This window comes from Lactuca serriola, chromosome 1, assembly GCF_051521515.1.
Source record: "Lactuca serriola cultivar US96UC23 chromosome 1, Lser_US96UC23_V15, whole genome shotgun sequence".
In the NCBI taxonomy this organism is placed as follows: Eukaryota; Viridiplantae; Streptophyta; class Magnoliopsida; order Asterales; family Asteraceae; genus Lactuca; species Lactuca serriola.
In genome coordinates this window covers 70,762,996-70,777,129 of record NC_136408.1, presented here as the reverse complement: position 1 = coordinate 70,777,129, position 14,134 = coordinate 70,762,996, and the positions used below count along the sequence as shown (strand labels likewise).

Sequence of the window (14,134 nt, the reverse complement as noted above, 5' to 3'; positions counted from 1 at the left end):
TGCAGAGAATAGCAACATACTTTACGATGAATACCAATTAAGGCAATGAACTATAGTTGAACACAAGAGCAATGAAATGGACATGAAAAAACAAAATGATCAGAGTTGCCTAAATCCATCCCCGCAACAGATGGCTCAACATTGCAACATGTCATTTCATTACAAAAACATATAATTCCAAAAGTGAATCTGGTAGCACACACTGATATATACATTTCCTCTTAATGTTTGATATTGGAGGCATTTTATTTGATCCGTGGAATCTGGTTCTCCAGTTCCATCCCATCAATCAAAGGATAAACCCGTGAATCATATATTTCGATAAATAGATTATCCGACAACAAAAAAATTATTCATGACAAAACAATATTACTGCCCCATAACAATACTTAAACTATAAACAAATAGTTGATCAAATAACATTTACAAAAAACAAACAACAGAAAAAAATTATCGCATCCAACCCCCGCAACACGGGGTTCGCCACCTAATTGTTCATAAAGGATGAAGCATATTCGCATGCTCTATCATTTTTTGAGGTAAATGTTTATGGAAAATCAACACTTGCCTGGAAGGCTGGAACATTTAAATTACAAAGGCACTTAGTGGACAAGTTTGAAGGAAGTTTACCTTACGGCCGACATCGTTGACCCATAAATAAGTCAACTGGCATGATATTATGTAGAGAAAAATTTACATTTGTTTACTTTTGGTAACTTAATTAAAATTAGATCTTAAAAATAAAGGTCCTTGAAGTCTGTAGATCTATGTAGAAATAGTGTAAGCAGTAAATAAATTGAAGGTTATAAATCACTCAAAAAATAACACTACTACATAGAGCGGAGTTAGGACATTAATGAAAAGAAATCAATTTATTCTCTATTATTATATTATTATTCTTTACACAAACAGGAAACAAAAGACAAAAAATATGAATCGCCATATAAAATGCTATAAAATAAATGAGGAAAAGCAACAACACCTGAGTAGACTTGATATATAGAGCTTCACAAAATGGCAACAAACCTTATTATTCTCGATTATTATTATTATTATCTTTATTGTGCGAGACCTCGGCGTTTAAAGACGGGGATACTCTGTGGGAACTTAAAGAAATTCTTAGGATCAACTTTAGCCTTGATTCGAATCAACCTCTTGAAATTCTCCCTTTTCCAGTACCTCTCACCCCAAACACTTGCTTCCTTATAATTCGCAGCCCCAACACCGATATCCAGATCATTGTTATTGACATACGACTCCCTCGGGTTCTGTGACACATAAGGAGTCAACAACTCTTCCAAGCTTTGCAACCAGGCTAATCTTCTAAGCGATACAGGGGTTGTATCGTTAGCTTGACCTACAAAATTTACACTAGTAGCCAACAAGTACAAGGTTCCAGCTCTGTGAGGATATGGTGTTGCTGTCTCTGCGTAATCATCCATTCTTCCACCAGAAGGAATGATAAGCAAACCACCTGACAAATCGTTTTCAAAAAACTTACTCCAGATTTTTTCCAGTCCAGATATGGGGATCGGTGTCCTGACAAAGTTTGATTTAGTTTTGCTGTTTGACTTGGGTATGGCAGATCGGTTTGTAAGAATCTCAAGCGGGGTGGTGCTTGGCCTTCCAAAAAACACAAGTGTCGATTGGACGCTTGTCATTTCTTGACAAATCTCTCGTGTAACACCGAGCTCTGGAAAAACTTTGTCCATTACTGGAATCAATTCGTTGGTTGTGCCCTGATAAATTCCTTGGAAGATGATTCGCATGGTTTTTTGTGTGGTGTTTCCAATAAACTCCGAAGCTGCCTGGGATCTTATGTACAAATTTCTATCTTCAAAAGTCGCAAGAGACTGATATTTAAAGAAAATTTCTGTTGCACCTTGTTCGAGAGTTCTATTCACTATAAAGACAGTTACTTTTTCTGGAACAGGAACCAACTGCAACTTCCATGAGACAACGACTCCGAAACTGGAAGCAACACCTCCTCTAATCGCCCAAAACAAATCTTCACCCATCGACTTCCTATTGAGAATCCTTCCATTGACATCTATGATACGAGCATCCAAAACATTATCACCGGCTGTAGCATATTTCCTTAACAGGTTTCCGGTGCCACCACCACCTATCAACCCACTGATCCCCACCGTAGGCCATGTACCTCCGGGGAAATACAAGGTGTTGTTGGACTTCTGTGCAATACTGTAGTAAAGCTCACCAAGCACAGCGCCTGTCCCCACCCACGCAGTCCTTTTAGCTACGTCTATGTCTATAGATCTCATGTTGTTGAGATCGATCATAACGAATGGAACATCCGCAGTGTATGAGAGACCCTCGAAGTCATGCCCCCCACTTCTGATCCTGATCTCGTACCCATGTTTCTTGGCACAGAGAAGAGATGTTTGGACGAGTGATTCATCCGTAGGTGTCACGATGATTGATGGTCTAGGAGTGGAGGGTTTAAGGAACCTGGTGTTTTGGACTGCGAATTGCCAAATGGGTTGGAAAGAAGCATTGCCAGGGGTGTAAATGAGCTGGGAAATGGAGCTCGCATTGCTTGATTTGGATTCTACGCAGCTTATAAAATCTCGAGAATATGCAGATGAAAAGGAAAGAGCGAGAGTTAGAACCAAGAGGAAGAAAAAAGATCTCTCCATGTTTAATTTGGTGAGTTTGATCTATGGCAATGACTTCCAAAAGCGGTTTAATTTATAGAACAGATATGAGCATAAAGCCGCCATAGGACTTGACTACTCAGTATGAATCGAAAAATAAAACATGAACTTATTATGTTAAATGTATATTTTATTTATATATCCGTTTTCATACTTTATTTTATGACATCATGTAATCTATGTTATTTGTTGAATATTCATATATTACATACTGTTAATGTCATAAATTATATTATTACAAATATGGTGTTGAAACATTCAAAATAAGTCTAATATTAAACAGGATATCAATATTATAAATTTTGTTTACCAAGACTAAGGTAATATATCCGTATATATAAATTAAAAACTTTATGGAAACCAGTCTTGTTTAACAAGACATTAAAGATAATATGACACGTACGCTACAACAAAACTTTGACTTTCACACACAAACACAGCCTGTTACGTTGCTAATCCGGATATGATGGAGCGCAACGAAAGTTTTCCTTATAGTCTTTGTAAAGACGGAGTAACCATATAGTTAATCTAGCAATTAATTAAATAAAAGACCACCTAATCCGATATAATTAATATATTTTCCAAACAATTAAGAATCCTAAGTTTAAACAACCAAATTACGAATGATTGACCAACCGGGTCTTTTGGGATAATTTGACTAATTTTTGAAATTTATAAACCTACAAGAAACTAATGCAGAAATATCCAGAGATTTTGTGGTTCGATCAGAAAATGTAGATTTTATTGTAGAGTAGAAAATCATGATTTTTCTGTAATATATAAAAAAGACTTGTAAAAAACCAACAAAATTCAGAGTTTTTAGTATCACACAAAACAAAGAAAACAAATCTAATTCAATATCAATACAAATATCCGGTAATATAAAACTATTACTATGAGTCCACGTCATTTGCGAGATCTTATGGGTAGGACTGGTCCGTTGATTTTGATGGCTCGGTACAAAGAGTAAAATTTGGCCGAACACACATCTCCTGTCGGCCCTGCTTATGGATTGCTTTCACTGTCTTGCAAGAATTTTCCCCACAGTTTTTAGTTTTTTTTACATAGTTGCTTGGAGATGGGCCTTAGACTCTTCGTATTCTTTTCTTTGATTCTCTTCAATTTGTCATTAAAGATGTGCTGCTACATCATCAGCATCTGTTGTCATGTCAGATATTTTACTATAAGGTAAGTGAGGACTTCTTCCAAAAACGGATTCTTCTTAATCTTAATTAAGTTGATTTGTTGCTACTGATTTCAATAGCCAAGTCAAGCTTTTCAGATGGCGAGACAGATGTCGATTCTACCTCTGTCAACTACCTCTTTATTTTATATTTTGATCACTCTTTTTTCCATCAACGATTGCCACGTGAAAGCTCTAAGTCAAGAAGTCAAGCCAGCAAGAAAGTCCGAAAGACTTCATAAGTTTAGAGACTTGAGAACCGAACAAAAAAGAGAGGGGCCCGACCGTCTTCCGAAAAGAGATGCGGCTATGTTGAAAAGACAATTATCTCATTTGCAAACATATCTGGGCGGGATTAAATATATGACAGGGTTACCCGATATTGTAATCATCGTTGATCTGCACGAAGAATATATGGCCCTTCAAGAATGTATCACGTTGGGAATTCCAACAATTTGTTTAATCGATACAAATTGTGACCCCGGTCTCGCAGATATTTCGATTCCAGCCAATGATGACCCTATATCTTCAATCCGATTAATTCTTAACAAATTAGTATTTGCAATTTGTGAAGGCCGTTCTAGTTATATAAGCGATCCGTGATTAATAATAAGATAAATAACTTATTTCATTTCAGAAGTGCTTCATGCTTTTCGCGTTCTCTACAAAGTGCCAGAATCCACTCGTTGTGTCATCTCCTCGTAAAGTTGGTTTTACAAGTTTTTCCTACAAAAAATATTAAAAACAAATATAACTAGTAATGAATATAAAGATAAAAATAACAACCTACTTTACTTGCTTTACAAAAAAAAAAAAAAAACAAAAAAAAAAAAAAAAAACAAAACATAATCAATGTATACATGCAGTGTGTTTTATTAAACAATAGATTATATATAATAACAACATACTTATCAAGAAAAGTGCATAAATTGAAGATGTGTTAGTTTAGATCGATCATTTTCTCATTTTGAATGTTGTCAATAAATTTTTAGTGCAAACGGTCATCATGATTATATGGAGGTTGTTTTGGAATTTTAAGAATGATATTATTTTTATTGTTCAAAAGACGAAAATTAGAATTTTGATTGATAGTTTGATCAATTACTCATAGAACTAGTTTGTTTGTAGAAACAATATGCTTTAACTTAGTCCACTTGTGTGGTTTTCAAACTCAACTCTTTCCATTCCCTTGTAATTTTGTGTTAGTTTTTTGCTAACTTTTTTAATAAAATATTCACCTATTAAAAATAATGACAACATACTTACCATAATAGTAATTATATTCCTTTATTTAAATTGAAAATCCAAATTTATATGGATTTTTTTCCTCTCCGTCATCCTATGTTTTTATTCCACTTATTTTCTCATAAATTTTACAAAACTAAAACTCTCCGATCTCATTCTTACATTCGACTTCTTTGTCTACCTTTCAACTTGTGAATTTCATTTGTGGTGTTGGTTAACGATCCACTTTTTCTTTTCTTTCATAGCTCTTATACGACCATTATTTTGTTAACTGAATCACTTAGTTTCGTTTTCATCTCTTCATATTTTGTTTCTTTGACAACTAGCATCTTCAGGGCGCTAATCTCGTTGGGGGATGTTGAAGGATGGCTACATTTAGAGAAAATTTCGACCGGTTAAAAAAAATTAACGGAAAAGAAAGTTTTTGTTTGTACTTTATGAGCGTAATGAATGATTGTTTCGTAAACTCATTAGTGTATGCACAACGAAAAATGTGCAACTCTATTGTCCGGGATGTACATGGCAGATTCGAGACCATTTTACAAAAGAATGCATGTATATCTGGAATGTATACAAGGTTTTTCAGAACATGACATTTCGGAATGAGTGATATTTTTTCAGTTCTATAAAAAGTTGGTTATTTCAAATAAATTATGAATTCCTTAGGTTAAAGATATGGGAAGTGTTTCACGCGTAGAAGCTAATGTGGAGGGGGGAACCACTAGTGAACACCGCCATAGGTCCTAGTAAGTGTTGATTGGAGTGGTGGTGGTTACAAAACTTCACATGGAAGAGAGAAGAAACACACTCTCTCTCTCTCTCTCTCTCTCTCTCTCTCTCTCTCTCTCTCTCTCTCTCTCTCTCTCTCTCTCTCTCTCTCTCTCTGGTTTTGTGCATCCGAACCTTGCTTACAGCGACACATTCACATCTAATTTCCGTTAACATCACCCTACGAGTAAGGTTCCGAAATTCCCACTAAAATTAGATCTTAGTCATCTCTTTATGGCTGATGTTAACGATTCATGACTTCGAACTAATTTTGGTGGGAATCTCGAAACCTTACTTGTAGGGTGATGTTAACGGAAAATAGATGTGAAGGTGTAGATGTGAGCAAGGTTCGGTTGCACAAAACCATCCGGGAAAAGAAAAGGAGGGAGAGAGAGAGAGAGAATGGGGTGTGGGCCCCATTTTATTATAATAATAATAAAACATTAAATTAAATAGAAAAACACATAAATATATATATATCAAGAGGGCAATTTAGTCATTTCAATATTCGTACCATTTCCATATAGAAATATAGCCAAAATGACCATCAATCTAAAAAAATTGTAGTTCTATAACCATTAAAAAATATACCACATGGATCATTTTAAAGTTTTGTCTTATAAAAATGGTTAGAAATGTATTAATTGATGTTATATGATGTTAATGTTTAACAACGCCAAACTAATTATATTCTATTATATGTTATGTCAATACTCAATAGCCGCCATTAGGATACTTTTTATTTCCGGATCAATTCGAAACTTCTAAAGTCAAAGGAACGAACCATCACATTTTCAACATAAACCAAATTCCATATCTAACAGTCATGAATGGCTGCCGTTCCGAAAATAGAAAAAAGAAGAGTCGACTTCTTTACTAAAACATAAGGTTGGGAAATGTATTTACAAGAATCTAGTACTTTTGAATTTATTTATCAACTAGTTGTATTTTTTTCAAATAATTAAATAAAAAAGAAAACTCTTCATTGGTATTCATAGCTCTTGAAAATCACCACCACCACTCGTAAGCTCCCTCTGCCTATAAGGTTATTCGGAGTGGATAGTTTTCCACACGTGAAGGGCTGAGCTGGAGGGGATAAGGACGCGTGAACACCGCCCCCAGCCCCGGTGGTTTAGTTGTGGCATCTTTGTAAAGACGGATGAAGACGTTTGACCTGATTGGTTTAATTCTTCTCCTCACGTTTTTTTCTCTTTCTCTCTCTTTGTGTCTCTTCACACCCTAACCACTAGTGAATATCATTTCCACAACCAAGTGGATTGGTTGTGGAATGGGTAAATAGTGACATGGTATTCTCTTCACTCTTAAACCACCGGTGACCACTTCGGGCAGCCTAAGGTTGGTGGGTGTGATGTCATATTTGTCACGGTCTATATAGACGCCACATCACACATGCCACACTTTACCCACGTCACACATGTCACACTTGCCATGCTATTTTTTTAATTTAGAAAATAAATAATTCAAACATATCATTTTTTAAAAAAACTTAAATTCCATTAAACATAAAATAGAAGTACAACACACCAAAAAAACATAGAAATTCACCAAAAAAAATTAATTAAAAAAAATAAAAACATCACTAGACCACTAGAAATTCAAAAACATCACACTACAAATTTGGGGGATTGTCTCATAATTTGTCAAAATTCAACAAGCTTGAAATGTTTGTCAGTTTCAACAAGGTAAACATCAAGAACATTCTCTAGCAAAGTATCATTTTCACCATTTCTGGCTCCATGCATCACCCTATGAAACATAATGTTAAACCTATTTGTGAGTGCGTTTGCGCTTCTACATTTGGCATAAAGTTGATCTTTGCTTCAAGGTTAAAGGGTTTGGCGGTTGTATATGTCGGCGGCTCTCCTTCAAAAAGTAGTTATAGGGCAGTCATTGTTGGTTGGATCTTCTGCTACATCAACTCATGAATGAGCGAGTAAGATCTCTTCTTTAGTAGACCAAACATGAGCCATTTTTAGTGATGGGTGTAGAAAATGATGGAAATTAAGAAAATTAAGATAATAGAATTGATGAGATTTGAATGGGGTGAAGAGTGAATAAGGATGAGGGTATTTTTAGTTGAATATTGTGGGTTTAAAATTTGAAATTAAAAAAAAAACGGTTATATTTTTGAAATTGGGTATTTTTTTGGGAAAATTGTATTTTTTTGAAAATGGAAATAGAATAATAATAGGAAAGAAAAAGGAAAAATCAAACATATTCCAATCTCTCTCATCGTTGAAACCTAGCCGAGATACAAAGTCACGCTTGGTAATCCAAGGGGTCAGCCCGGTGTGCACCGAGGATGCCGAGTCTATACCCACCAGCCTAAAACATCACTGATAAACCCTTCGTCTACCCATGCAAGGGGTCCGGGAACCATTGATGCACCCAGTGATAGGTAAGTGACGGATCCAGAACCACGATGTAGGGTATCACTTTGTGTAAAAACTAATTAATAAAAAAATAATTATTATTATATATGAGTTTTCAAGTTTTATTTCTTTCTTATTTTGAAGCAAGTTGGATGCAATAAAATGTTAAATTAGAGACAAAATATGTATTTAAAAAAATTACTTTTTTGCCTATAACATATGGTGGGACCCAAGTATGGGTCATGTACCCGACTAAAAGGGGTTATATCCACCCTTAATTATACCAACATCTTCTACCAATAGTCAACTATAATACACACTATGAGCGAACTCCTATCTTATCCATGTGTTGGAGAACTCCCCCTTTATCCAACACACCATCAACGTCCTCTAGAAATATGAATGATCTGGATTCACAATATACAATGATCATTCATCTCAAGTCCATAAATCCTCATTTTTGTATGTGTAACAATGGGTATTTACATATAAAAAAAAGTCAATCGTAAAACAACCAATAACAAATAGTTCTCTCACATCTCCCAGGCACACAACATCGATAAACCCCATACCTCCTAACCCCTCTTCCATGTGCATTTCCAAGTGATAACACACTATCAACAGTGTTTAGACAACTCGAGAAGTTCTAAAATAATATTACCGATTAAAACTCATGCATTTGCAACATTATTGTTGTTGGTGTTTTCAAATAGTTTTGGCTGTTTTCATTTTCGAGCAAGCAAACCAAATAGAGAGGAATTTTGGTTAATGCTTTAAAATTTATTTTCGGTTTTTTTTTTTGTTTTTTGTTGAGTAAAATACCATATGTATCTTTGTCAGTGTTTTGAGGTTGATACTTGATATTGGTTAGTTTCAATTGTCGGCGAGCAAGCAACTAAGAGTGACAGTCTTCGACATAAATAAATATTTTTGGAAGAGTATGGTGAATATTTTTTTCAAAAGGACATACTCTAAAACAAAATATGAGTAACGACATGTTTGTCAGACCAAGAGGAGTGGGTACGGTAGATACCGTAGTCCCCCTGCCACCTAAGTAAGAACATCGCCCCTCCACCGCTGTCTAGGTGCGTTAGAGGTCGCACTTCAATACCCTCTGGTTGTGCTCCCTTTCTCCATTTTCCAACCATATGACTGTTGAACATTCCTATTTATACCTCTCAAACTTACAAATTTTTATATTTTTCTACTACTTTTCCTCTAAAAAAAATTAAAAAATGTCGTCATCTGATTCTTCTGAAGAATTTGATGTTATGTTAGATGTTGTTGTCGCTGGTGCTAAATTGGCGAAGCAAACGTATGAAGTTGCATGCAGCAACGCAGTCGGAAGCGCTGAAAGGAGAACAGGAAGATATATTTATAGAAATCATGAAGATACAAACCAACGCTTGATACAAACATTCTTTCAAGAGAGTGTCACTTTGCAAAGGTACTACTTTCCAAGGCGTTTCTGAATGTTCAAACCTTTGTACGAACGTATAGTCGAAGATCTAACGGGGGAGTGTATTTTTTCCAACACCCCGATGCAAGAGGTACACCCGGTTTCACTCATTTACAAAAATACACAACTGCACTTCGTCAATTAGCATATGGCATCACGCCTGATGCATTGGACGAGAGTTTTAGGATGTCTGTTAGGACTGCACGAGATAGTCTCCATTATTTTTTGCAAAACTGTTGTTAAGCTTTATGGACAAAAATATGTATGTAAGCTTACATGCAACGACAACATCAAATATCAATCTCATCATGCTAGTGTACAGTTGTAACATCCCAAGTTTGCCATTTGAAGTCCCTGGGGATGGAGGGGTAAAGCCATGAAAAGCCTAAGAGCTAAATTGTAATTTTGGGACCAAGAAGGGTACGTTGCGCGTACATAAGGGTACGATGAGCGTACTAGGGCGCGCCCCAGTACGATGGGTGTACACTTGTGTACGATGTGCGTACTCATAAAGGATGAAAAACCTAATATCTCGGGTTGGGGGCTATATAAACATCCTTATGGCTCATTTTCTCTCCTCCTTCTCACCTTCCATCTTCCAGAAACGTCCCCAAACCCTATTTCTTGTGTGTGAGAGTGAGTTGGTGGGTATTTTGAGCTCTTGAAGGTGAAACCATTGCAATAAATAGTTGAAGAAGGAGATTGGCTTGTGCATCTGAGGTGGTGTTGTGCCCTAGAAGCTCCAGGAGGTAAAAAGCTTCAAACTTTATGCTTATAGGTCATAGATCTAGCCTTTCTAGCATTATGGAACCATTTCTTGTCCAAAAAACCCCAATATGGTGCATGATGCATTTTGGACGAGATAAGTTGTCCTTTCTAGACCTTGAAGAGGTCTCAAGAGATAAAAATGAGGTCCCAATGGCTTAAGATGTTCCATGCATGATGTAGAAGGGTCTTAATGGATTAAGACCTTGGATTAAGAGCTTTCTGGACGTCCAAAGTGATAAAGTTCGAGAATTTATGAGTCGTAGGAACATTTGGTCACTAGATCTGGAGTATGGGCTTAATTGCTTCAGCCATTAAGCACTTATTAAGGTTTTGGTGAAACCCTGCGTACGCCCAACGTAAGGTTTTGTACGCCTAACGTACTAAGTCAATGGCCCATTTTCCAGTCAAGGCAAGACTCGTGTACGCTCCATGTAGCCTTGGGGTACGCCCAACATATGTCTTATGTGCACTTTTGGTGATTTGGGCCTTGGGTTTGGGCTACTTTTTGGGCTAGTAAGGTTTGGGCCTTGCTGGACTTTCTGAGTAGATTGTGTTGGGGCAGTTTTAGTGATAATGGATCATGGGGTTAAGCCCAATAAGGAATTTAGGCCCAATTTAGTAAATTGGGACAATAATGGGCCTTGTATAAGGTCTATCAAGGTCATGGACTTGGAATTGGGCCTTTACCCAATAAAAGGGAATGGACATGATGGATTGAGTGGACCCTTTTTGCCAAGTTTGTTATGTTGTGTAATGACTTGGTATTTTTTGTGTGATAGTTCGGGATTTCCAGTGAGATAGCGGTTTGGGAGTTTGTTTCTTCAGATCATATCAACGTTGTGAGGTGAGTTATCCTCACTATATCAACAGAGTCTAAGGCACCAAGGTCGGCTCTTTATCATATTTGTATCCTGGTGTTGTTTGATATGTTTATTGATCTACTAGATCTGCATCCTGGTAGTTTGGATGGTATTATGTTAGTCACCTGGTTTAGGTCGGTATCCTGGTATATAGGACGATGCTATGTTAATGACCAGGTTTAGGTCGGTAACCTGGTATATATGATGATGCTATGTTAGTGACCGGTTAGGTCGGTATCCTAGTTAGGATGTTGCTATGTTATATGATATGTTAGATCGGTTTGTTGTCTATAGACTGTTATGTGGTTATTTGTTATATGTGCACATGGTTGTTTGATTGGGGTTTGGGTTGAGGCGGGTCCTGCTTTGTGTTGTAGGCCAACATACCCAGGGCGGACCGAATAGATTATGGGCCCAGGAGGGCACCTAGTCAGGCCGAAGGTCCGTCGAGCGGTCCGGATAGGCTGAAGGCCCCGAGAAGGCAGTCCAGACGTGTCGATGCTCAGAGAGTGGGCCAGATAGACTAAAGGCCTGGTGTGGGCGGTCCATTCATACTGTAGACTCAGAGAGTGGACCAGGTGGACTGAAGGCCAGGTGCGGGCGGACCAGTCACACTGTAGACTCGTGATGCATGGTTGTTATGTACTTATATGTTTATATGATATGGTTATTTGTATGGTGTTGGTATTTTGGGGGTAAATCACTAAGCCTTTGAGCTTACATCTATTGATTTTTGTTTCAGGTACTTTAGGTGACCATGGCAAGGCGAAGGCGTAACGTATACATCCTCACATTTTATGATTTGGGATTTCTGGGAACTCTGATATGAAATCATTTTGAAAACAATTTGTTGACTATGTGGATGTTTGAATAATTTTATTTACTCGGATTGGTTTTGAAAAGTGTAAATTTTTAGTAAAATTTTGGGTTGTTACAAGTTGGTATCAGAGCCTTGGTTTGAGTGAACTAGAGGAACATTCGTTTGCATCCAGTCTCAATCAAGGAAAGATTTTCAAAATGATATTTAAATGGTTTTCAAAATATGTAAAGGAGGATGTGAAGTGTACGATCAGCCGGAGCCAGTAAGTAGACCCTAAAATACCATACAGTTATTTGATTATGTGATATGTTAGAACAGCATGCTAGTACTAGGCTAGGGATCTTCAGGAATTGCATGATAGAATTGCCTGATTACATGATGCCTGCTAGCTTAGGGTTTCCTTTATATGAGATTGACATAATTACTGTAGTTATTTAGTGTGTGCATCACGGTTATACATAATTAAGATCTTATAGCTTGAGAATGTTTGATTTGGCCTTATGTTCTGTTCTTGTCTGATTGGGGCTTTGGGTAGGATTGGATATTCGAAAGTCTATGGGGTCCAGAGTTATGTATGGCTAGCATACACTAATGCTACAGGGTTGGTGGAAGTTTCATGGATGGGTGGTTGTGCGAGGCCAGTAGGCCAGTTATGAGATATTTAGCATTTCCTCTAGAAGTGAGGATAGAGCGCTAGCTATATTTGTGTGTATTGTTAGGGCGTTGTGATGATACTTGGGACAAATATGGGTATGTGTGGAAGGTAGTATGGGCCCGTACTACTGAAAGCATAGGACCCGTACGCTTATCAAGGAAGCCACAACCCCTAGAGTTTTCGTTGGGAGTTGGTTCTCGGGTTGTTATGAAGAGTATCTGATATCTTTTCAGTATGTTTTTAGTATGGTAGTTACACGACAACTCATCACGGGATCCGAGTCAGGATTAGGAGAGGACAGACAAGAGGTGTCAGCAGCGCCTGAGACTATCGGCCAGATGAGGCCCGCGAGATGGATGACACGATCCGGGAGATCCTGCATGATGAGGTTGCTGTTATATTCGGACTCATTTACCGGAGATGTTTGGGTCTATCAAGACCACCATGGTTGAGTACTTTGACGAGCGCTATGCAACCCTTGCGGAGGCGGTTGCCGTAGCAGCTACTGCAGTTGTATCAGCGGCATGGGTAGGAGCCAGTCGGGCTTTTCAGTATCGGGACTTTGATAACACGAAGCCCCCAACTTTCGATGGTATTTAGGACCCTACCATAGCCATGAGATAGCTATCGGACATCGAAGGATGCTTTTTGAAGTGTTCCTTCCCGGCTGACCAGAAGGTCAGGTGTGCCCTGAACATGTTGAGGTCCGGGGCGAAGGACTGGTGGAGGTTGATGATAGGGTCTTATTCAGATAAGCAGAGAGTTGCAGTTTCTTAGGATCGGTTTAGGGAGATGTTCTACTCCCGTTACATTCTGCGAGTCAAGCGTGAGCGGCTAGCTCAGGAGTTCTTGGAGTTGAGACAGAGTGCAGAGTCGGTGACGGAGATCACCCGTATGTTCACTGAGAGGGCGATGTTCTGCCCGGAGTTTGCTTCCGAGCAGGCTCAGATGATGCGTTATCTGAGCATGCTCAAGACTGACATTAGACAGTTTGTTGCTACCCAGCGATGTGATACGTTACTGGATTTATAGGTGGCCGCCAGGCGGCGGGAGCTGGAGATTGAGTTGCAGTTGGGAAAATAGAGTCAGGCCCCGGTGCAGTCTCAGCCGGCGCCGAAGCGGTCCAAGACCGCTGATTCTAGGGTTGAAGAACAGAGTAGCCACACTTGTGTGAAGTGTGGGAAGGATCATATCGGAGTTTGTAGGTCCGGTGGTGTGTGTCGCAAGTGTGGAAAGGAGGGGCATTATGCGAGGGATTGTCACCAGTTAGCCCCAGTTCAGGACATGAAGATTTGTTATCACTGACAT

General features: G+C 38.1%; 1 pseudogene; it reads right to left on the bottom strand.

Annotated features, from left to right (window-relative positions):
- Window positions 1-857: 857 nt before the first annotated feature.
- On the bottom strand, window positions 858-2,698 carry LOC145091716 (tetrahydroberberine oxidase pseudogene; annotated as a pseudogene).
- Window positions 2,699-14,134: the final 11,436 nt, after the last annotated feature.